The 23496-nt window shown below is 31.7% G+C and overlaps 1 long non-coding RNA gene across 3 annotated transcripts in view; it reads left to right on the forward strand.

Moving 5' to 3' along the window:
- LOC120612528 (uncharacterized) overlaps positions 1-23496 on the forward strand; it is a 278407-nt gene that overhangs the window by 52144 nt on the left and 202767 nt on the right. For all 3 annotated transcript variants that reach the window (XR_005655471.1, XR_005655469.1, XR_005655470.1), the window contains one exon: positions 21685-21842. This is a non-coding gene — a long non-coding RNA (uncharacterized LOC120612528). The remainder of the gene's footprint in view (positions 1-21684; positions 21843-23496) is intronic.

The raw sequence follows: 23496 nt of genomic DNA on the forward strand, positions 1-23496 counted from the left end.
GATATGTTAAGTAACATTAGTGACGTCTTACACTCTTAGGAATTTTGACATTGTTTTATTGAATAAACACATCTGTCTGCCAGGCATCATTATATGTGTCTTTTTTTTAATCCTTACAATGCATTATTTTCCCATTTTACAGATATAGAAGCTGATACTGAGAGTAACTTACCTAAAGTGCCATTTTACTTTCTGCCAGCAGTAGCAGTAGCTTTATTATGCTACTTTGTGGAATTCTAATGTGTACAGATTCTAAACCAAAATACTAGTGAAATGTTGTTTAAGATTATAAATTTTGCTCTCTCTAACTTTGAAAGTTATTCATATTCAGTGTTATTACAGAGCGATATATAAGACAAGTCCATAGAAATTACTGTTTTATTTTCAACATGTCTTGTTGTATGGCTATTATGGGGAAGCACTGATTTAAGTTCTATGTGGATAAGCAGGATATATAAAATTCAATATCTTTTACAAAAGAGCAACAGAAACATATTAAACAAAAGAACATCTGGGTAGAAAATAAGTATCATAAGGTAGGTGCACATCAATTGAAAATTTAGAAGGAGAGAATTGGAATAACTGAGGAGAACCAGGAAATGCCAACTAATAAGTATGTGAGTTGGGTTTTGCAGACTGGATAAGATTTAGAAATGCAGAGATGGGTACATACATGGGTGTGGGCACGTGTTTGTTCCTTACATCCCAGCCCTAGGGGATCATACAAGTAAAGCCAGAGATATGGGAAAGTGTTGGACGTGTATCTGAAACTGAAAGTGATCCCATAACTTTTGCACACAGGATTGTGAGAATTGCAAAGGCCATAGAAAAATATTAGGCCGATAAAGAGGATGATCATATCCTGGACAGCTTTGATGCCAGGACAAAGAATTAAAATTTTGTTTTATTGTCAATAGAAAGTCTCTGAAATGTTTGTATTATGTAACAATCTGATTAGAGTTGTACTTTAGGAAGACTAGGCCAATAGTAGCCTATTCAGTGGATTATTAGTGAAGAATCTAGAACTAGCAAAGTTTTAAAAGGTTCCATGTATAAAACTATATCTTTGACTTTACAGGATCCATAGGGCTGATTATATGAAACATTGGCATAGAGGGAGAATGTACCATGAAAGAAATCAAATGCTTTGTTTTGAGAGCATTTTGTATGGACAGAGTGTGAATTAATGAAGAATTAACAAAGAGTTAAACACCATTATCCTGTCCTTTGTCCTTTTTTAAATACAAGATATCATCTTTACTTGGGTTTTGACATAGAAATTCTTTCAGTTACAAAATTGGCTATCAAAGTAAAAGTCATTATAACCTGAAAATTATTCAAAATAAAGTGATCAGTTATGAAATTAGTTTCCACTAAAGCATTTTCTCCAATTGTTAACCCTAGTGTCTACCTCAGTATTTGCATAGCTCATTATCTTTCTAATGTCAGGTGTATATCTTTTGTAATGGGATGATTGTTGTCTTCATTTTGGTTAAGATATGATAATAGAAAGTTAAAATAGATGATCAAAGATTTGATTACACACACAAATAAAGACTGTATAAAAGGGTCAGTGATTAGGAAACTGGAAGAGACTTGAGGGAAATAATTTATTTGGAAAGAGTATGCTTGGGATTCTCATTGTCTCAAACAAATTAATAAAGATAAGGGTGTGTAAGCTAGTTTTCATGGATACTCATTATTAGGTTGAGGGTATTCCCTTGCACTTCTTTTAGTTGAATTTTTTTTTTTTTATCATTACAGTGCATTGTATTTTGTTAAATAACTTTTCTGCCTCTATATGATCCTATGGTTTTGCCATTTTTTTCCTACTAATAAAGTATGTTACAGAGATTAATATTTGGATGTTAAATCTTCTATTCTGAATAAATCCCACTTGGTCATGGTGTATAATCTTTTATTCATATTGCTAGATTCCATATATTTATATTATTGAAGATTTTTGTATATACATTTGTAGTTGATATTGGTCTGTAGTTATTCTTTTTTGTGATGCCTTTTTCTGGTTTTGATATCAGTGTAATATAGGTCTAAGTGTTCCATCCTCTTCTAATTATTGGAAGAATCTGTGAAGAAATGCTATTAATTCTTAAAACATCTAGTAGAATCCATTAGTGAAGTCATCTGAGCCTGGGCTTTTCATTGTGGTAACTTGGATTTTGTTTGTGTTTTTAATTAACAATTCAATGTTCTTTATTTTATAAGTCTATAAAGATTTTCTGTTTCTTTCTGTCTTATTTTTATTTCAAGTATTTTGCTATTCTCTACTTCCTTTTTTTTCTTTTATATTTGCTATGAGTTTACTTTGAACTTCTTTTTCTAGTTTTGTAAAATGCAAATGTTTAGGTTATGATTTGAGGTATTCTATTTTAATATAGGTCTTGACAGGTCTAAATTTCCCTCTGAACACTACATTTGCTGCATCTAATAAGCTTATTTATATTGTTTTTATTTCCATTCTTTCAAAGTTTTATATAATTTCTCTTTTTTTCTTTTATAAAGAAGAATGACCATTTAAGTGGTTATAAGTATCTTGTTTAATTTTCTCAACTGTGAATTTTGCAACTTCATTCTGTTATTGATTTCAAATTTTATTTCATTTTGGTTAGAGAATGAATATACTTTGTATTATTTTGATAATTTTAAGTTTATTGATGCTTTCTTCCTGGCTTCTTTCACTCAACATGATGGATCTTTGGAAGATTCATCTCTGTAGGTTTTTTTTTTCTCTTTTTTTTCTTTTTTTCTTTATAATGCTCCATAGAATACATCATAATTAATTACCTATTAAATTGATGGGCAATAGTGGGTAAAACTGTTTAGGTTATTTGCATTATTTTTGCTTTTTTATATTTACACATGTATGCATTTTTGCTGTCTATATAGCTCAAAATGATGTACTGGGTTATAGGTTTATATATATATATATATCACATGTATATGTGTATATGCATACTCAAATTTGTAGATACTACCAACTGTTTTATTTCAAAGCCGTTGTGCCAGTTTGTTCTCCCACAAATACCACATGAGAGTTTTTCTTGATCAGCATTGTCACCAGCATTGTCCTCTAACTGTTTTTAATTTTAGAAACTTATTAGGTATATAAGGTAATCTCAATATAGCTTTATATATCACCGGTGGCTAATGAGGTTGAGCACCTTTTTATATGTGTATTGGACATTAGGATATCCTCTTTTGTCAAGTATCTGTCTATTCGAGGGCTTTTTTTTTTGGACAGTATTTTTTATTATGTTTTCTATAATTTTAAAATTGTATGTATATTCTGAGTATGCATATTTTGTATATACTGAAAATATCTTCTAGATTAAAAAATTCTCATATTTTTAGTTTGCTGTTTTTATTATGAGCAGATGAATTTTAACAAATTACTTTTCTGCATCTATTGAGATAATTATACGAATTTCTTCATCTGTTTCTTAGTCATACATTTATTTTCTAGTATAACACCAATCTTGCATTCTTCAAATAAACTTAGTCTAGATTTATAATACTTTTAAAATTTTACTAGATTTGATTTTCTATTATTTTATTATTTTAGGATCATTTTCACAAAATAAATTGGTCTGTAATTTTCTTATATTTTTTTCTTGATATGATTTTACTGTCATGATATTCTTGTAGAATGACTTAGAAGGTGTTTCTTATTTTTCTGTTCTTTAGAGGAGTTTGTTTAAAATTGGCATGTTTCTTTTTGCATATGTAGAAAATTTACCAACGAAGCAATCTAAGCTTACGGTTCATTATGTGGGTAGACTTTTGAACTGAATTCATCTTACTAATAAATAACTACAATACTATTTGGATTATTTATTCAGTCAGTTTTGATAAGTTATACTTTTAAATTTATTGACATATATTTTGTCATAATATCCTCTTATAAAAAGACCAGACCAGCTAACCAGGTTCACCATTTCACTCCCAGTAGCACACACATCCCTTCTGCAGCCCCATTTCTGCATGAGAATTTGGTGTTTGGAATTTTTTCTGACCCTTGGTGTGGGGTTCCTTGCCATATAATCTCAATGTGTAGTAATGAGGTGGGAGAGGAGACTCTTCATCAGAAACTGGTTTTATGTAGTAAATTTTCTTTTGTGTTTTTTGTTTTAAAAATAATATTTTGTTTAAAAATATAATATTTCTAGTTCTATGATGATATTCTTTTTTATTCTTGATATTGGTTATTTGTGTTTTATCTCTCTTTTTTCCTTAATCAGTATTTCTCAGTTATCTTAATCTTTCCAAATAACCAAATTTGCCTTTTAAAATCATTCTTTAATGTTAATATATGTCCTACTTCATTAATTTCTTATCTTATTTTTAAAAAATTTTTCCTCTACATTCTGTGGGGGTTTAATTTGCTCTTCTTTTTCTAACTTCTTCAAATTGATATCAAGTTAATTGATTTTTTAGCCTTTGTTTTTCACTAATACATTCATTTAAGTTACAAAATTCCCTCTAAGCAGATCTATAGTTGTATACCAAAAGTTTGATATGACATATTTTAAATTCAGTTCAAAATATTTTATATTTTCCAATGTAATTTCTAGTTAGCTTCATGTATAAAATAAAATGTGTTGCTTGATTTCTAAACATTTACTTATTTTTGTAGATAGGTTTTAAAAAATTGATTTTCAACTTATCATTATGTTCTAACTATCATGTATGTATGATTTCAATACTTTGATATTTATTGTAGCTAGTTTTATGGCCCAGCAGATAATAAATTTTGTATAATTCCATGTGCATTTGAAAAGAAAGGACATTCTCTGTTGTTAGAAACAGAGATTTGTATGTTTAAATAAGGTCATTCGTTATTCTTTTTGTTGAAATCTTATATACCTCTACTGATTCTGCGTCTTTTTGTTTTAATAGTTACAAAATTGATGTTTAAATTTTTTCAACTATGATTTTGGATTGGTCTGCTTCTCTTTCTTGTTCTTGCAATTTTTTCTTTATATAAATTGAGACTGTTCATTAACTGTAAAATGTTTAAGACTATTATATATTTCTGTTGGATTGATCCTTTATTTTTAAAAATCTCACTTTCTGTCTAGGAATATTTGATGATTATTAAGAGAAAATATTTGCAAATCATATATTCAATAAACATATTAGAACATATAAAGAACTTTCAAAATCCAAAAATATGCAAACCAATTAAAAAAGACAAGATATTTGAATATACATAATATTTAATTTGTTGTATAGTGTGCACATAACATAAAATTTAACATTTTAACTCTGAGTGTACATTTTTGTGGCACTAAGTACTTTTATACTATTGTGTGACCATCACCACTATCCATCTCCAGAATTTTTCCGTTAACCCAAAGTAAAACTCTGTACTCATTAAACTAATATCCCTTTTATTTTTAAAGGATAACATGATAAACATTTACTTTTATTTTTTAAATCTAGGACTTTATAACTACAGATGTTTTTATCAAACATGATTTCTGATTTGATCCCTTAAAAATAATTTCCAGACCTTCACAATTGACCAAAATAGTTTTTATCACACTTTCTAGGTATGTACCGATATAAAACAAGGGATAAATTAATTTAGTTATATCAAGCCAAACATTATAAATTAAAATAAAAATATCTGTAAAACCAATACAATTCAAATCAAATCATTAACTTAAATAAACATAACATTTTTAATTTAAATAATTACTTGCAAGTTTAATATAACACTGACTACTATGACATAAATTATTTTGAGGATGATAATTTTACATTACTAAGATGTGGTATAAAGACTTCATTCCCAATTTGGACTACTACGAATATGCGTTTCACATGGCTTTACTTAGAGCAATACTTCCCAAGCTTAACTGCATACCAAACTAAAGCAGGGAGCTTTCAAATATACTAATGACTGGAACTCACCACCAAATATTTTGTGTAATTGCTCTGGGATGGGACCTGAGCTTTTTTATTTTATTTTATTTTATTTTAATTAATTATTAATTATTTATTTATTTTAAGTTTATTGGGGTAACATTGGCTAATACAATTTATGGCTTTAGAATGTCTTATATCCCCATAGGTGAACCTAATGTCTGTCAAGGTCAGTGACTGTGGGCTTATATGAATACATCATTTTTAAATTGAAGTATAATTGACATTCTTTGTTTTTTGAAACCCATCCTATGTCCCACCTAAGAAGAACTCAATTCCTGGAAATAATAGTAAAATCAATACTTTATAAGCTTCTCAGATGATTCTTGTGTGCAGGCAATGCTGGGAATCATTGGAACAAACTATTATTTGCAAATATATAAGTCAAATTGGAAATTTTAAGAAAAATATAAATGTTTTTTTCTTTTATATAATTTTAAATAATTTATAAATAAATTATAAAGAAAATCTAATTTTTATGCTCATAAGAAAATATAAATGCACTGATATATTTAAATATTATTCTCATTATTTTAAAGAAAGAAAACTAAAAGTTGGTAGCTATGTTTCACCTAACACTTACTGTCTTCTTAAGCCATTATATGGGATGAAGTTGACTTGAACTCTTTAAAAGATTTTTTTTTCTAGGAGACAGAAATGTCAAAAAGATTGACAAATTATAAAAGACAAAAAGATTTCTATGAAGTTAAAATATGGTGCAATAAGATAGAAAATAACAACGTGCATTGTAAGGTTTTGAATAAAATGATCTGCAAATTATCTAGGAAATTCAGAAAAAATAATAGGATAATTTTAGGGACATTTCATTTATTAGCCATATCCTGAAGTATTGTTAGTAATACTTCACATATTTTATAGATATATGACTGGTAAAAAAATAATGTCAAAACATCCATGAGAATGTGATGGGTTCTGGTTTCATTTTATGAAGGCATTCAGCAAAATCACATTGAAAAATTTACCTATTTCTATTTGAAGTCTGACACCTGGCATTGTATCTAAAATTTTTGTACAAAAGATTTTTTTTTTTCAGAAAACATTGCGTATCTCTAGTACTGAAAAGTTCTTTCATTCAATGTCATGTATTTATTACTACCTGTAGGGCCCTGTGTTAGGAGCTGAGAAGTTATAAGCATGGGTAAAATTTATTAACATTTGTGGTATTTTTTGGACCAATGGGCAAATCAGCCAGCAATTGCTGTATAAGAGCTATAAATACTGTCATTACTATTAATAATAATAACAGCTAACAACAAAGAGCACTTGCTATATGCTAGATTCTGTTCTAAGTAGTTTGCATGTATTAACTCAGCTAATAGAATACAGGCTGCTGCTATAATACAATAAATGGATAGAAGACTTCCTGGAGAAGTTGGTGATGGAGCTGAGTCTTAAAGTATAAACAAGGCCCAATCAAGCAAAGAAGCACTGGAGATAGTTTAGAGATAATAGCATTTGAAAATGTATGGATGCATAAAACAGCATAATGTGTTTATTGAAATACAAGTAATTTAGTATATTTGGAGCATTGGGTATATGGAAGAGTGGTGGGAGGGAAGGATGGAAAAATTCAAGAATCAGCTCATGAGGACCTTATATATCAAGCCAGTGAGGCTGGATTCTTCAGAAAGTGAAAGGGAGATATTTAATAATTTTAAGAATGGTATTAATATAATCGGAATATAATACTTTAAAATAAAGTATTTATTTTACAGGATCATTCTACTTAGTATGGAGAATGGATTAGGAAAGAAAAGGTTGGAGTCAAGAGAGTGAAGTGTCTTGCTATAGTCAAAGCAGGGGTGATAATCTGGACTTCAAGCAGTAGGGAAAGGAGGAAAACAGTTGATAAAGTTGGTAGATATAAATAGATAAAATAGGCAGAAAATGGTAATCAGTTTTTTGATGGAGTGTGATGATTAATTTTATGTGTAAACTTGGTTAGGCCATGATACCCAGATATTTGGTCAAACATTATTCTGGATGTTTCTGTGAAGGTAGTTTTTAAAAGATGAGATTACATTTAAATATAATTTGAGTTAAGAAGGCTATCCTCCATAATGTAGGTGAGCCTCATTCAATCATTTGAAGGCCTTAATAGAAAAAAGCACGCTCTCTCCAGAAGAAGAATGAATTTTGTCAGCAAACTCTTTTTTTGGGCTTGCCAAAACACCACAACCACGTGAGCCAATTTCTTAAAATAAATTTCTCTATATATTATACATCTTGTTGGTTCTGTTCTCTGGGGAACCCTGACTTATACAGAGGGAAAGTAAAAAAGAAAGAGTCAAGAATTATTCTTGCATTAGGTGGTTGGTAGAGACATTTCTAGGTATTGGAAACAGAAGGAGAGATGACTTTTGAGGATATAAAGAATTTAGTTCACACATATTTGATATGAGTGTCTAGGGGCCACATACAAATGGAGAGAATAAGTAGATACTTTCATGAGGTTCAAAGTCAAGCAAGAAATCTGGGTTAGATATTTCACCCTGGGCGAGGGGGCTTCTGTAGTTGAAAAAAAAAAAACGTTCAGAAAAACAACAGCAACAACATAGAGACATAAAGCAAGAAGATAAACTTGATTTAAAAAAAACAAGGAGACTGACAAAAATCTTTTAGAATTGAAAATAAATAACTAGAATAGGGTGGTATCACAGAAGTTAAGAGAAGAGAGCTTCTTAAGAAAGAATGAATCGAATGCTATTGAACCAAATAATTTTGAAATTAGGAGAAAAACCTTAGGAAGAAGTTTTCTAGAGCTATCATCTTAAAATTATAAAAAGCCAAACAGTACTCATTAGCAAATCATATTCTTAGCCACCATACAACCATATTAGTAATGAAATTAAGAGAAAAATTTTCATTTAGCAAACATATATTCATCTGAGGGTGAGAGCGTTTTGGAAACTAGCCAGCTTTCTCCTGGTCAAGCAGTAGATCCAGAATTTGAACTTGGATATCCATTGCTCCATAAAAGAGTCATAGAAATGCGCTGGCTCCCAGAGCTGTAAAAGTGTGACAAGAACCCATATATATCAAGGGCTGAAAGAGGAAAGAGAAAGAAACAGAGGGACATAGACAGGGAGAAAAATCTTAGACAAAAACTTGTTCTAGTTTATTAGAGAATTAAAAATACAGAGGGTATTAGACTGGGGGAGAAAAGTTTATAGTTGGCACCATCTGAAGAATAAGACAGAAGAATTCCATCATGGTGAGTATTAGAGGAAGTGTCCAAATATTTTTCAAAATTTAACAACATAGATAATACACCAGTCAACTGTCCTTTTAAAATATTATATAAATCATTTATTTATTTGATCAAATAAATGCTCTTTTGCTTATTAGTATTTGTAACACAGTGATAAATCAAAACTAGTCTTAAGAGTACACAAATTTTAATATGAAAGGACTGCAAGAGACAAAAACAATTGATGCCTAAAAAGATGTAATTATATTTTCATAAAAATATTGTTTGTGTGCTATTTATAATGAAAAAAATGTATTTGCAATATTCTAAGTATCACTTCACAATTAGCACCTTTTTCTTACATTAAATGCCATCTAATCTTTTTTCTTTTTTTCTTTTTCAGTGAGGTAACATTGGTTTATGATCCATATACGTTTCAGATGCACATTATATTTTGATATCTGTATACACACTTCACCTACCCACCTTCCCCTCTAGTAACCACCAATTTATTGTTTGTGTCTATGAGTTTGTTCTTATTTTGTTTATTCATTTGTTTCTCTCTCTTTTATTTTTTCTTTTACTTTATATTCCACCTATGAATGAAATAATATGATTTTCTTCAGTTTGACTTATTTCAATTAGCATAATACTCTTAAGGTCCATCTGTGTTACAAATGGCAATATTTCATCTTTTTATGGCTGAATAGTGTGTGTGTTCAATGGTGTATGGAAATATATCCCATCTTCTTTATGCATTCATTGGTCAATGAACAATAGGGTTGTTTTCATATATTAGCTATTGTAAATGATGTTGCAGTGTACAAAGGGGTGCATATATTTTTTCCCATTAGTATTTTCAAATTCTTTGTGTGAATACTCAGAAGTGGAATAGCTGGGCCATGTGATATTTTTATTCATAAGTTTTGTGGGAACCTCCATATTGTTTTCCATAATAGCGGTACCAATTAACAGTCCCAGTAACAGGGTACATGTGTTTCCTTTTCTCCATATCCTCTCCAACACTTGTTATTTCTTGTTTGTTTGTTTTGATAATAGCCATTCTAACATGTATAAAATGTCATTATGGTTTTGATTTGCATTTCCTTAATAATCGGTGGTGGTGAACATCTTTTCATGTGCCTTGTGGTCATCTATGTCTTCCTTGGAAAAAATATCCATTCAGGTCCTCTGCCTTCTCCCTTTCATTTAGATGCCTTTTAATTTTGTCGATGGTTTCTTTTGCTGTGCATAAACTGTTTAGTTGAATGTATTCCCATTCAATTATTTTCGCTATTGTTTTTTCCCTTGTCATTGGAGTCAACTTAAGAAAAACGTTTCTTGATTTATGTCAAGGAGATTACTGTTCATGTTTTCTTCAATCTATTTATAGTTTCAGGTATCACATTCAAGTCTTTAATCCATTTTGAATTAATTTTTGTGATGTTTTAGTCTGGAGTCATTCTTTGGTGTATGGTTGTCCAGTTTTCCCAACACTACTTATTGAAGAGACTTTCATTTCTCCATTGTACGTTCTTGGCTCCTTTGTTATAAATTAGTTGTCTGTATTCGTGTGTGTTTATTTCTTTGCTCTCAAATCTATTTCATTGATCTCTGTGTCTATTTTTTTTTCTGTCAATATCATACTGTTTTGATTACTATAACTTTGTAGTATAGTTTGAAATCAGGGAGTGAATTACCTCCAGCTTTGTTCTTTTTGTCCAGGATTGTTTTGGCTTTTGGGGAGTCTTCCATTGTTCCATACAAATTTGAGGATTTTTTTTGTTCTTTTTCTGTGAAAAATGCCATTGGGATTTTGACAGGGTTTGCATTGAATCTGTAGATTGCTTTAGGTTATATGAAAATTTTAACAATGTTAATTCTTTCAATTCATGGACACAGAATATCTTTCCATTTCTTTGTGTCTTCTTCAATTTCTTTTTACAATGTCTTATAGTTTTCAGTGTATAGGCCTTTTGCCTCCTTGGTTAGATTTATTCACAGGTATTTTAATCTTTGGTTCTAATTGTAAATGGTATCATTTCCTTCATTTCTTTCAGATAGTTTATTATTAGTATATAGAAACACATTAGATGTTTGCATATTGGTTTGTACCCTGCAACTTTACTGTATTCATTTATTATTTCTAATAGTTTTTTGGTCGAGTCTTTTTTTGTGTGTGTGTGTTTATGTGTGATATAAAATTATGTTATCCACAAACAGTGACAGTTCTACTTTCTTTCTAATCTACATGCCTTTTATTTATTTTTCTTGATTAATTGCTCTGGCTAGGAATTCCAATACCATCTTGAAAAAAGTGACAAGAGTGAGCATTCTTGTCATGTTCCTGATCTTAGAAGAAAAGTGTTAAGCTTTCACATTGAGTGTGATATTAGCTATGTGTTTGTCATATATGGCCTTGATTATGTTGAGATACTTACATTTTCTACTTATTTTATTGAGAGTTTTTAATATAAATGGATGTTGAATATTGTTAAATGCTTTTTTCTGTGTCTATTGAAATGATGATTATTTTTTATCTTTCATTTTGTTAATATGGTATATCAAGTTGATTGATTTTCATATGTTGAATCATCCTTGCATTCCTAGAATAAATCTCACTTGATCTTGGTGTATAATCCTTTTAATGTATTGATTATTTGGTTTGCTTATTCTGTTGAGGATTTTTGCATCTATATTCATCTGAGATATTGGCCTGTAATTTTTTGTGTGTGTTTGTGTGTGTGTGTTGTCCTTATCTGGCTTTCATATCAAGGTAAAGTTAGCATCATAAAAACAAGTTAGGAAGCATATCATCCTCTCAGTTTTTGGAAGAGTTTGAGAAGAAAAGGTATAAAATTTTTCAATGTTTGGAAGAATTCACCAGTTAAGCTGCCTGATCCTAGAGTTTTATTTTTTGAAAAGTTTTTAATTACTGTTTCAATTTCCTTACTAGTGATCTGTCTATCCAGGTTTTCTATTTATGGTTCAGTCAAGCAAGGATGTATGATTCTAAGAATTCATCCATTTCTACTAGGTGGTCCAATTTGGTGATGTATAATAGCCTTTCATGGTATTCTCTCATGATTCTTTTTATTTTTGTGGTATCGATTGTAACTTTTTCTTTTTCATTTCTAGTTTTATCTCTTTGAATGTTGTCTTTTTTTTTTCTTAGTGAGTCTAGGTAAAGGTTTGTCAATTTTATCTTTTCAAAGAACCAGTTCTTAGTTTCATAGACTTTTCTTTTGTATTTCTAATCTCTATTTTATTTATTTCTACTCTGAATTTGTTGTTGTTGATGAACACTGTGTATTAAAGATTTTTTTCCTGGCTTTATTGAAATATACTAGACAATTAATTGCTTGTATTTACATTGTACAATTCAATAAGTTTTTTTCCAATTATAGTTAGCATACAATAATATATTAGTTTCAGTTGTACAGCATAGAGATTAGAGATCTATATAACTCACAAAGTGATCACCCCACTAAATCTAGTACCCCTTTCCCCCTTATATATTTATTACAACATTATTAACTATTTTCCTTAGCTAGAGTTTATATCTCCATGTCTGTTTTGTAACTATCTATTTGCACATCTTAATCCCTTTGCCCTTTTTTGCCATTCCCCTAACTACTCTCCCATCTAGTAGGCCTCAAAATATGCTCTGTATCTATGAGTTTATTTTCATTTTTGTTGTTGTTTATTTTGTTCTTTAGATTCCATATGTATGTGAAATTATGCAATATTTGTTTTTCTCTGTCTGACTTATTTCATTCAGAGGTCCATCAAGGCATTATCTTTTTCCATCCCCTTCCTTTTAGTACGTGTGTGTCTTTTAATCCGAAATGAGTCTCTTGTAGGCAGCATATATAGGGGTCCTGTTTTCTTATCTATTCAGCCATTTTATCTTTTGTTTGGAGCACTTTTTTTCCACTTGAGGTATTTGTTGATAGGAATATAGTTATTACCATTCTCTATTCCTGTTTTTCTACATATTTTTTCTTCTTAAAGAAGTCCCTCCAGCATTTCCTGTAATTATTTTTGTCTTAGAAGCTCTTTATCTGTCCTTCGACTCTAAATGAAAGCTTTGCTGGATAAAGTATTCTTTGTTGTAGATCCTGGGTTTCATCACTTTGAATATTTTGTGCCAAGCCCTTCTGTCCTGCAGAGTTTCTTTTGAGAAATCAGCTGCCAGTCTTATGGGTACTTATGAGTAGATAACTAACTACTTTTCTCTTGTTGCTTTTAAGATTTTCTATTTGTATTTAACCTTTAGCATTTTAACTATGATATGTCTTGGTGTGGGCCTCTTTGGGTTCCTCTTTCTTGGGACTCTCTGAGCTTCCTGGAGTTGTATGTCTATTTCCTTCACTAGGTTAGGGAAGTTTTCCATCATTATTTCTTCAAATAGCTCTTCAACATCTTGTTTTTTTCTAGTACCCCTATTACATGGATATTTTTACATTTAAGAGTGTCCCATAGGGCCTGTAAATTATTATTATAGTCTTGGCTTCCTGTTTCATGCTATTCTGATTGAATGTCCTTGGCTTCCCCATCTTCTATATAGGTCATTTGATCCTCTTCTTTATTCGCTCTGTTTATTCCATTTAATATACTTTTCATCTCAGATAATGTGTTCTTCATTTCTGACTCGTTCCCTTTTATAATTTCCATTTCCATTTCCATTTTTATGTTTTTTATCTCTTTGTTAAAATTCTCATTGAATTCATCTACACTTCCCTAAAGTTCATTGAACATCTTTATAACTAGTGTTTTGAACTCTGCATCTGGTAGATTGCTTGACTCCATTATTTCTGGATCTCTGTTCTCTTCTCTCATATGGTTTCTGCTTCTTTGTCTTCCCATGTTGGCTGCCTTTCTGTGTCTGTTTCTATGTACTAAGCAAAGTTCTTAAGTCTCCCGGTCTTGTTAATGTGGCTTTGTGAAGTATGCATCCAGTGGCACTGTCCTGAGAGGGGTTCTGCTGCAGGCTAAATTTAGCCTCAGCCTGTGCCCCTCCGGGGCCACCTGTTAACGATTCAGGAAGCAATCCACAGATGCTGTGCATATAGTTGTTCCAAGAGTCCTTTCCAGAAACCATGGTCAGCTGCCACCAGTGTGAGTCTACACACTGCTCAACAAGGAGCACCTGACTCACTGAGGATACATTTGGATGTGGCTTGGGTGGGGCCGCGAGTTGGGGTAGGCAGAGTTTCAGGGAATCCTCTAGGCAGAGCGACCTCTGTTATTCAGTTTGATGATATCTCAACTGTGGCAGTGCTGAGTTGGACGCTAGGAGTGGAGAGGGATCAACAGAGGAACAATGGATACCACCAGCACTTCTGTACAGAGTGAGTCTCTCCTCGGCCCTCACTCTGACAACTCAGTGTCCCTCTGTAAGTCCGTGGTGCCCCCTGTGCAGCCCACTGAGTGCTGATGCTCAGAGCGAGCAGGTCCATCACAGTGAAAGTCTGCTCCTGGACTCGGCCCCTTTAAGAGGTTTCTGCAGCTGCTGGCTGATGCTGCCGTAGCCTCTGTCCCACTCAGCTGCTTGGACCGGGCAGCCTCACATATTTGCCCCCTCCTACCTTCTACCATTGAAGGTTTGTTAATTGTTTCTTTCCCTAGTTGTAGTGCTTCTGTTCATCTAGATCCCAGGCAACTTTCTTTGCTATTTGCTCTGTGTTTTGTCACAACTTTGATTTGGTTGCAAGAGGGATGAATAAAGCTTCTATCATCTATACAATTTTTTCCCGTCTCTCTCTATTCTGATTTTTATTATTTCCTGCCTTCTACTGATTTGGGCTTTATTTGTTCTTTTTTTTCTAGTTTCTTTAGGTGGAAGTTAGATTGTTCATTTGAGATTTTTCTGTTTTTTTTTTGATGTAGGCCTATATTGCTATAAGCTTTCACATTTTTATAACATTTTTAGTAGTTTTAGTACCATTTTTGCTCCATCCTATTTTTTTGGTATGTCATATTTTCATTTGTCTCCATATATTTTTTTATTTCTTCTTTGATTTCTTCACTGACCCAATACTTGTTCAGTAGCATTCTGTTTAAACTCTACATGTTTGATTTTCCAGCCTTCTTTCCATAGTTGATTTCTGCTTTCATACCACTGTGATCAGAAAAAATGCTTGATATAATTTCAGTCTTTCTGAATTTATTGAGACTAGTTTTGTATCCTAATATATGGCCTTGCCATGAGAATCTTCCATGTGCACTTGAGAAGAATGTATCCTTTTTGTTTTTGGTGGAATGTTTTTTTAAATATATATATATATATATATATATATATATATATATATATATATTTATGTATATATATACACACACACACACACGTATATATACATATATATACACACACACATAGTATATAATATATATGTATACACATGTATATGTGTATATAAAATATATATACATATTATATACCACATATATATAAAACATTCCATTGGTTTAATGTGTCATTTAAGGCTGTTTCTTTGTTGACTTTCTGTCTGCATGATCTATTCGTTGGTGTAAGTGGGGTGTGGAAGTCTCTTATTATTGTGCTACAGTCAATTTCTATCTTTAGTTCTGTTAATAATTCCTTTATATATTTTGGTGCTGCTAAGATGGATGCATATATATTAATAAATGTTGTGGTAGGCAGAGTTTCCTACCCTTTTATCATTATAAAATGTCTGTCTTTGTCTCTTATTACCTTTTTTGGATTGACGTCTATTTTGTCTGATAAAAGTATGGCTACAGCAGCTTTCCTTTGGTTAGCATTAGCTTGGAGTATCATCCTCCACTCCTTCACTTTGAGACTATGTTTGTCTTTCAAGCTAAGATGAGTCTCTTGAAGGCAGCATATAGCTGGGTCTTGTTTTTAATCTACCCAGCTACGGTGTCTTTCGGTTGATTAGTTCAGTTCATTTACATTAACGATGTTCATTGATATATGAGGACTTACTACTATCATTTTATCTTTTGTTTTCTGATTGCTCTATATAGCTCCATTTTTTTTCCATGCCATTTTGTCTACTATTTTAGTTTGGTGGTTTTCTATCATTGTTTTCCTTATTTTCTCTCTTTTTTATGTTTTATATCTCTGCTCTCTGCTCTAGATTTTTATTTTGTGGTTACCATGTGATTTATATAAAATATTATAGATAAAATTGTCCTTTTTTCTTCTGATAGCATGTTATCTTCATTTGCCTAGACAAATTCCATCCTTTTCCTCATCCTATTTTATATTTTTATTGTCAAAAATTATCCCTTTTTATGTTGTGTGTTTGTTAATAAATTGAAGTAGCTATAGTCATTTTAATGCTTTTACCCCTTTAACCTCTATGTTATAATTTGGTGTTTGACACCCTATTCTGATATAGAGTTGCAATTTTCTGATTCTGTCTATGAACTTACTCAAAGTTTCATGCGCTTTTTGTTTGTTTGTTTCAAGTAGAAGAGCTTCTTTCAATATTTGTTGTAAGGCAGGTCTTGTGGTGGTCAATTCTGTCAGCTTTTGTTCATCTTAGTAAGCTTTTATTTCTCTTTCATATCTAGATATGAAGGATAGCTTTGCTGGATAGAGTATTCTTGGCTGATGATTTTTAATCTTTCAATATTTTGAATATATTATTTGAATCTCAGTAGAGTTTCTGCTGAGAAATCTGAGGATAGCCTGATGAGGTTCCTTTGCAGGTTACTGTCTTTTTTTTTTTTTTTTCCTGGATGCCTTGAGAATTCTTTGACTTTTGACAGTTTTAATATAATGTGTCTAGGAGAAAGTCTTTTTTGCATTGATAATTAGGGGTTCTATCAGCTTCTTGTTCTTGTATGTCCAGCTCCTTTCACAGATTTGGGACATTCTCACCTATTATTTCTTTAAATAGGCTCTAAGTTTTCTTCCTTCTCTCTTCTTCTGGGATACCCATTATCTTTATGTTGCTCTTTCTAATGGAGTCACATAGTTCTCGTAGAGTTCTTTTATTTAAAAAAAAAAAAAAACTTAGTTCTTATTCCTCTTCCACCTGAATCATTTCTATATTTTTATCTTTGAGCTTGCTAATTCTCTCTTCTATATTGTCTGCTCTACTTCCAATGCTTTTGAACGTATTCTTAGTCTCATTTATTGAGTTCTTCAGTTCCAGAATTTCTTTTTGGTTCTGTTTTAGAGTTTTAATCTCTTTGGTAAAGTGCTTCTTCTGTGCAATGAGTTTATTGCTGAGTGCATTGAATTACCTTTCTGAGTTTTTTTGTATCTTGTTGAATTTCTTTATGATAACTGTTTTGAATTTTCTATCATTTAGATCACAGTCTTTTCATGACTTTGAGTTTTGTTTCTAGAGAACTGTCATTTTCTCTTTGTAATATTGTGTTACCATGGTTATTCATGGTACTTAATGGGTTGTTTCTCTGCTAGTGCATTTGTAGTAAATCTTTCTTATTTAGGCACAGCTTTATTTAATTTTAGCAGTTTAATGAATTGGTATTTAGAAACCCTTTTTTGTTGTTTTTGTTTTCCAGTAGGTGGCACAATAGCACACATTTTTTTTTTTCTTTTACCTGAGTCAGTTGACTATATTTGAGAGCCAGCACTTTCCACTCTCTACAACCTCTGTGTACCCTCTTTGTTGCTGCTTCTGCCTCTGCGGTTGCTGGTGCCTTGCTGCTGCCAGCTTTGCTGTGGTTGCTGGTGTTGCTGCAGTCCCTGGCATCACCACCAGAGAATTTCAGGGAAATATATTAATGAGTATCATCCGCTCTCTAACGCACAGTTCTTGCTATTCTCTTTGTCTTTATTTTCTTTTGTTCCTAAAAGTGATGGGTACCCCACTGTATCATGTGTTGTCTGGATCTCAGGCACTGCCACTATGGCTGGGGTTTGGGGCACAAGTGGAAGGATGGGAGAGAGCTATGATTGTGGGTGCCTCCGCTGCTTCTGGGTTTATTGGGCCTTCAGGTGCTCCTGTCTTGGCTAGGGGTTGAGGTTGTAGATACTACGTGGCTGGAGGTACCAGGAGAGTGAACCTTGCTATTAATGCTGCTAGTGCCCTGTTACCACTAGTGTTGCTGCTGTGCTGGGAGGCCAGGATGCCTGCACCGCCCCTGTTGCTACTACTAGGCTCTTTGGTAGTGCCAGCACTGTTGCAGCCAGAGGAGGGAGCTGAAGTCAGAGGCACTGATGCCACTGTTGTCCTACTTTTCTTTGCCATGATTATGGGTGGGGCAGTGTTGCATGCCCCACCTGGCTGCTGCTCCCTTACTCACTGGGACTAGGGACTCAGCTGCCCAGTCGGGGACTTGGACACTAGCACCATCCCTGCTGTTTTCTCAGTTTTACCTCTTCTATGTGTTCCAGTCTACCCACCTTTAGATGTATAGGTGTGTGGATCTCTAAGGCTTCCTAGTGTGTTGAGTAGAGGAACCTTTGTAGAGTTATGGATCTCCCACTAGTTATATATTAAAGGGGAGAGATAAAGGAAGTGTCTCACGCTGCCATGATGCTGATGTCACCAGTACGATCAAAATTTTGAAATTTTATTACATATGTTTTTTTTTTTTTTTTTTTGAATAGCTAGATCAATGAGAATTTCAGGGAAATATATTAACAACTATCATCCACTCTCTAACACAACAGTTCTTGCTACTCTCTTTGTCTTTATTTTCTTTTGTTCCTAAAAGTGAAAATACATTTTGATTTTCAAATAAATTACTTTATCTTGGCTGACTGGTAAAATTTGTTGTCTCATTTAGATAAAATAATTGCTTTAGGTAGTTTCACTTCATAAATCTTATTGTTTAGTTTTAAGAATTATTTTGGTAAAGCGTAGATATCTTAATGAACATATTTTATTCATTATTTTTTAAGGAAATGTTTAGCATGTATGAGGCATAAATACACAGATTTTTTTTTGTCTGTATTTTCCCACTGCCTTTTCTGTACACCCTCAGAATTGTTTGTATGTAGCAACATATTAATAGCTGTTCACCAAACCCAGTCCATTTTGTCAACATAATCACCTTGTGGTTGTATGTACCATTATACTTGTAGAGAATTAGTATAAGTTCTCCAGTTTTAAATATGTTACTAACCTATATTGTAAATATTAACCAACTTATATGTAAATATAATTGAATGAATTTGTAAACTGTTTTTGCTGCTCAGGTTGTTTTAAATTATTTATAATTTTTATGATTTCATTTTACTAAATAAATGACATGTTAAGCCATATTTAAGCCTAACTTTCATTAGTAATTTCAATGTTATATCTGTTGCAGCATGCTTAGACCTTTGAAATTGAGTGAATGGTTAGTTAAGGCAATCCAGAAAGAAGGGAGGGAAAACATAAGTGCATGAATTTTAATTAAATTTTTAAAATAAATATTTTTATTATGTAGATGTTATCCTATAAGATTAAATATTTTAGCCCAAATCTAAAATATTTCCTCATGCAAACCTATTTTTCCTAAAATTTCAGTTATTTTAATAATTAAGAAAAAGCATACTTGCAAATGTAGATAAACTTTCTTCAATATATATCTGTACTTAGCATAAATTTAGCATAAAAATGTTTAAATTTGACAAAATTAAACTCTGAATACTTGTTTTTGTAATTATACTTCAAAATTGTCTATAATATTTACTGATATACACAAATTATGAAATTATAGGTTTCTAGGTTATGGGAGTTGATTGCAAACAACAAGATGAAAAAGTGAGTGGAAGTAATTTTGTGGATAATTGGGAAGTAATTTTTTTAAGTAGCATTTTCTTTAAAATTGCTATATGATATGATAGATTTAGTGATTTATTACTTTTTAGCGATAACAACCAATGTTTTTAATATAAACACTTCAGAAAAACACTGAATTTTATTTCTAAATAGCTTTCTCTGCCTATAAGAAAGACAACAGGCATTACATTCCATTTTCTAAACACTAATGGTTATAAAGTAAAAATTTTTTTCTCAGATCTATGCAGAAAACATGAAACTTATAAAATAAGGATCCCATGAATTCTCAAATCAGCAGATATTTTATGACAAAACTCTTCAATGGTTCTTAATTTTCAAATTTCTATTAATTTCCTCTTAGTAGCTACAGTTTATACTACCTGGATTTTTTTCTCTCAGAAATCCCAAATAACTGAGTATACTCTTCTGTTTAATGTATTTTATAACCATTGCTATGGTAAATCCAATTTATTTTGGTTAATCTATTTATTTATAAAAGTTTTCCAAGGATTCATTTCTAAAAGCAGTATAATTTCTTTTCTTTACTGATTCATATTTTAAGCAAATTGCCTATTACTCATGTCTTAAAGATAATGTTCTTAGTTTGCCGCTTTATTTTTTTTCTTAGAAGGAAAGAAATATTTTTTATTTTCTCAATTCTTGATTTCAATTAAGATATTTTTTTGGGGGGGGAGATTTGTTTATACTGACTGATCCTCTCCATGTGTTTCAGGGGTTCACAGAAAAGCAACTGGGTGACTCCAATGTAGACATTGACACCTTGCATAATTTATAATTTTTACAAGATTTTATGGAAATAGTAATCTATTGAACTTTATTAAAAATTATTAACATAATTTGATATTCATAAATACAATTTAAAATGGATGTAACTTTTAGAAAATCTTTATATTAATTAATCTTGTGAGTTTTTGAAAGTTTTGATTTTAAATTTAGGGAAACATTTTAAGAAACCATACAAAGAGCAAATTTAATGCTGTTATAATTCCTCTAGAGGGCAGTATTAAATTATTTGAGGCTAGAATAGAATTTTCTCTTGCAAGCCACTCAACATTTGAAGAAGTGAGAGTGCAAATGGAAGAAGGTAGTATTCTTTTCGTAATCTTATTCATGGATGCAAATGGCTGTGAAATGCAAGTCCTCACACTTGAATCAACAGGTGTTGTAGGGAGGGGATTTTTTAATTGAGCGTCTTTATCTGCTCTCCAGAGAAAGAGCCTACTTTCTTCTGTTAGTGTCTATGGACCATTATTGGCATATCCAAAATATGTGAAGCTTAGAATGTAAAAATAAGGGCACTTGTTTTCTGATAGTCATTCTTTTCAAGCAAGCCACTATAAGAACCACATTTTTGGTCAGATTACATTTTTTCACATATGTGACTTGAATTATTTTTATAATTATTTAAATAAATAATTATTTTAATCAATTCTTTCAAAATTGTTTCAGATGGATGTATAATTTTTATTTTTTGAAGATTCTCTGTATGTATAGAGAGCATCTAGATATAGATATATAGATATAAGTAATATTTCAATTTATTTCTTAGTGTTCCTACGACTGAAAAACACAAGTATATTTAAGGGATAATGAAACACTTACTAGTTGCTGTCACTTAACTTCAGCCTTTTTCACACAGAAACCAAGCTTCATCCCTGAAGCACAGGAGATATTTCTGAGACTGGGGTGAATTGTTTGGCCTGCTCAAGTAGAGAGCTATAATACACAGTTTTTCATGTTAGGTTTTTGTTGTTCTTGTTGTTGTAGATGTATCTTTCCAAAGTTATAAAGTCAATTTGATTTTTCCTGAATAATTATGTCATACCCTGAAGTGATGAAAGAAGATTCAAGGCCCCAGCTGCTTTTCTGTATTCAAAACTGGTTGAAAGCATAAAGGTTTATTCCTCTTGTTGTTGATATAAAAGGTAGGATCAGCATGACTGCTTTACTCATTCTTTTGGCATTCTCTATGGGAGTATAGAATATATTTCTATTATAGAATATGCTTCCAAACTGAATACAGAATCTGAGGGGTAGTTTTTCATTTCTTCCAATGTATATATATTTTAATTTGTAGAATTCATGCTTAATTTAAAATTAAGCACATGAAGAAATGTAGACTTTGGTAAAAGAAAACAAGATAATTTATACTGCTCATATTTCTTAGTCTGTATTTGTGCAGTATCGTGATTATTTTGTGAAAACTTACAGTATCTATGTGAAATATACAAAATATTATTTCCACTTTAAAAATGGGAATGTAGAATATTAGCGTCAAGTTCCTTCTAGAAGGTTATACTTAGATCAACATGGGCATAGCCAAAAAAAAAAAAAAAAAAAGTTTTTTCTGATTCTTGTCTAAAATTATATCAGAAAACAGACATCCTTTGAAAGTAAAGAAGAAACAAAGTCCATTTGCTTCCAACTTTCTCTAAACATAAGGTGACTCAGAATGCAGATCTCTAGGCTGTCTTCCAGCAGCACACACCCTTTCTCTGCCCCCTTTTATTTGCCAGCAGTATAGGTACATTAAACTAGAGATGTTATTCGTGCTCTTAAATCTAAAATGAGAATGATCTGATAGCTATGTCTCGGAATAGTCTATACATCCACTGTGGACACATGAAACTGACTGATATATAAACTATGGCATTAATACACATGAGCATTCCAGGAAAGTCCCTGATTTGGAACGTATAGTTAAAATCTCCCATCAGCTCCCATGGCGTAGAAAATAACATGATGCACATTGGATCAAGCAAAGGACCATTACACCGAGTGGTAACGATCCTTGTCTCATAGGTGGCATGGCTTGTGGAATGCACTGAGTTCCAGCAATAACTCCATTTTTTGAGTTAGCAGGCCAAGATCACTGTACATGTTTACTGAGCAATCTCCTAACTTGGTTCCAACTTCCAAGTTATTTTTATGCTAATATATCTCACTTCTGCCACTTCTGCTAATCAAATTGTGTCCAAATCAAACATCCAAACCCCTCTATAAACTTGCCAAATTTCACTTACCTTTTCAAGAAAATTTCATTTTCCTCTTCAATATCTGTACTCTATATAAATTGGCACATGTATATGCCCAAAACTTTCAATACACTTTATTCAATCCAAAACATGCTTTGGAGTTCTGGTTCCCTATGTAGCCAATGGCCTCTTTGGGTACCAGTACTTAGATACCCCATAGACAAGAAAAATTTACTTTATCCATAGTGTAATTCATCATCTCCACACAAAAAACATATTTTCTTCCTGTGCTTCCAATCACAATGAAGAGCATCCCAATTCACTAAGTTGCTCAAACCTGAAACTGCCACTTCTCCCATCCATAGCTTCTTATTATTTCTGAAGTCCTAATTATTTCTTGAATCCATTTACTTTTCTCTTCTTCCTGAGTCTAGACCACCGTCATCTCTTGTTTAGATTCCTCCAGCATTTCTCATGATGTAACCAAAGTGATTAAAACAATCATTACTTAAAATTCTTAAATGACTTCCCGTAGCTTTCATGATAAAGTTTATATCCTTAACATGGCTTATAAAACACTGGATTGTCTGGACTTTGCTTACTG

The sequence above is a fragment of the Pteropus medius genome, unplaced genomic scaffold (genome assembly GCF_902729225.1).
Source record: "Pteropus medius unplaced genomic scaffold, Ma_sr-lr_union100, whole genome shotgun sequence".
NCBI lineage: Eukaryota > Metazoa > Chordata > Mammalia > Chiroptera > Pteropodidae > Pteropus > Pteropus medius.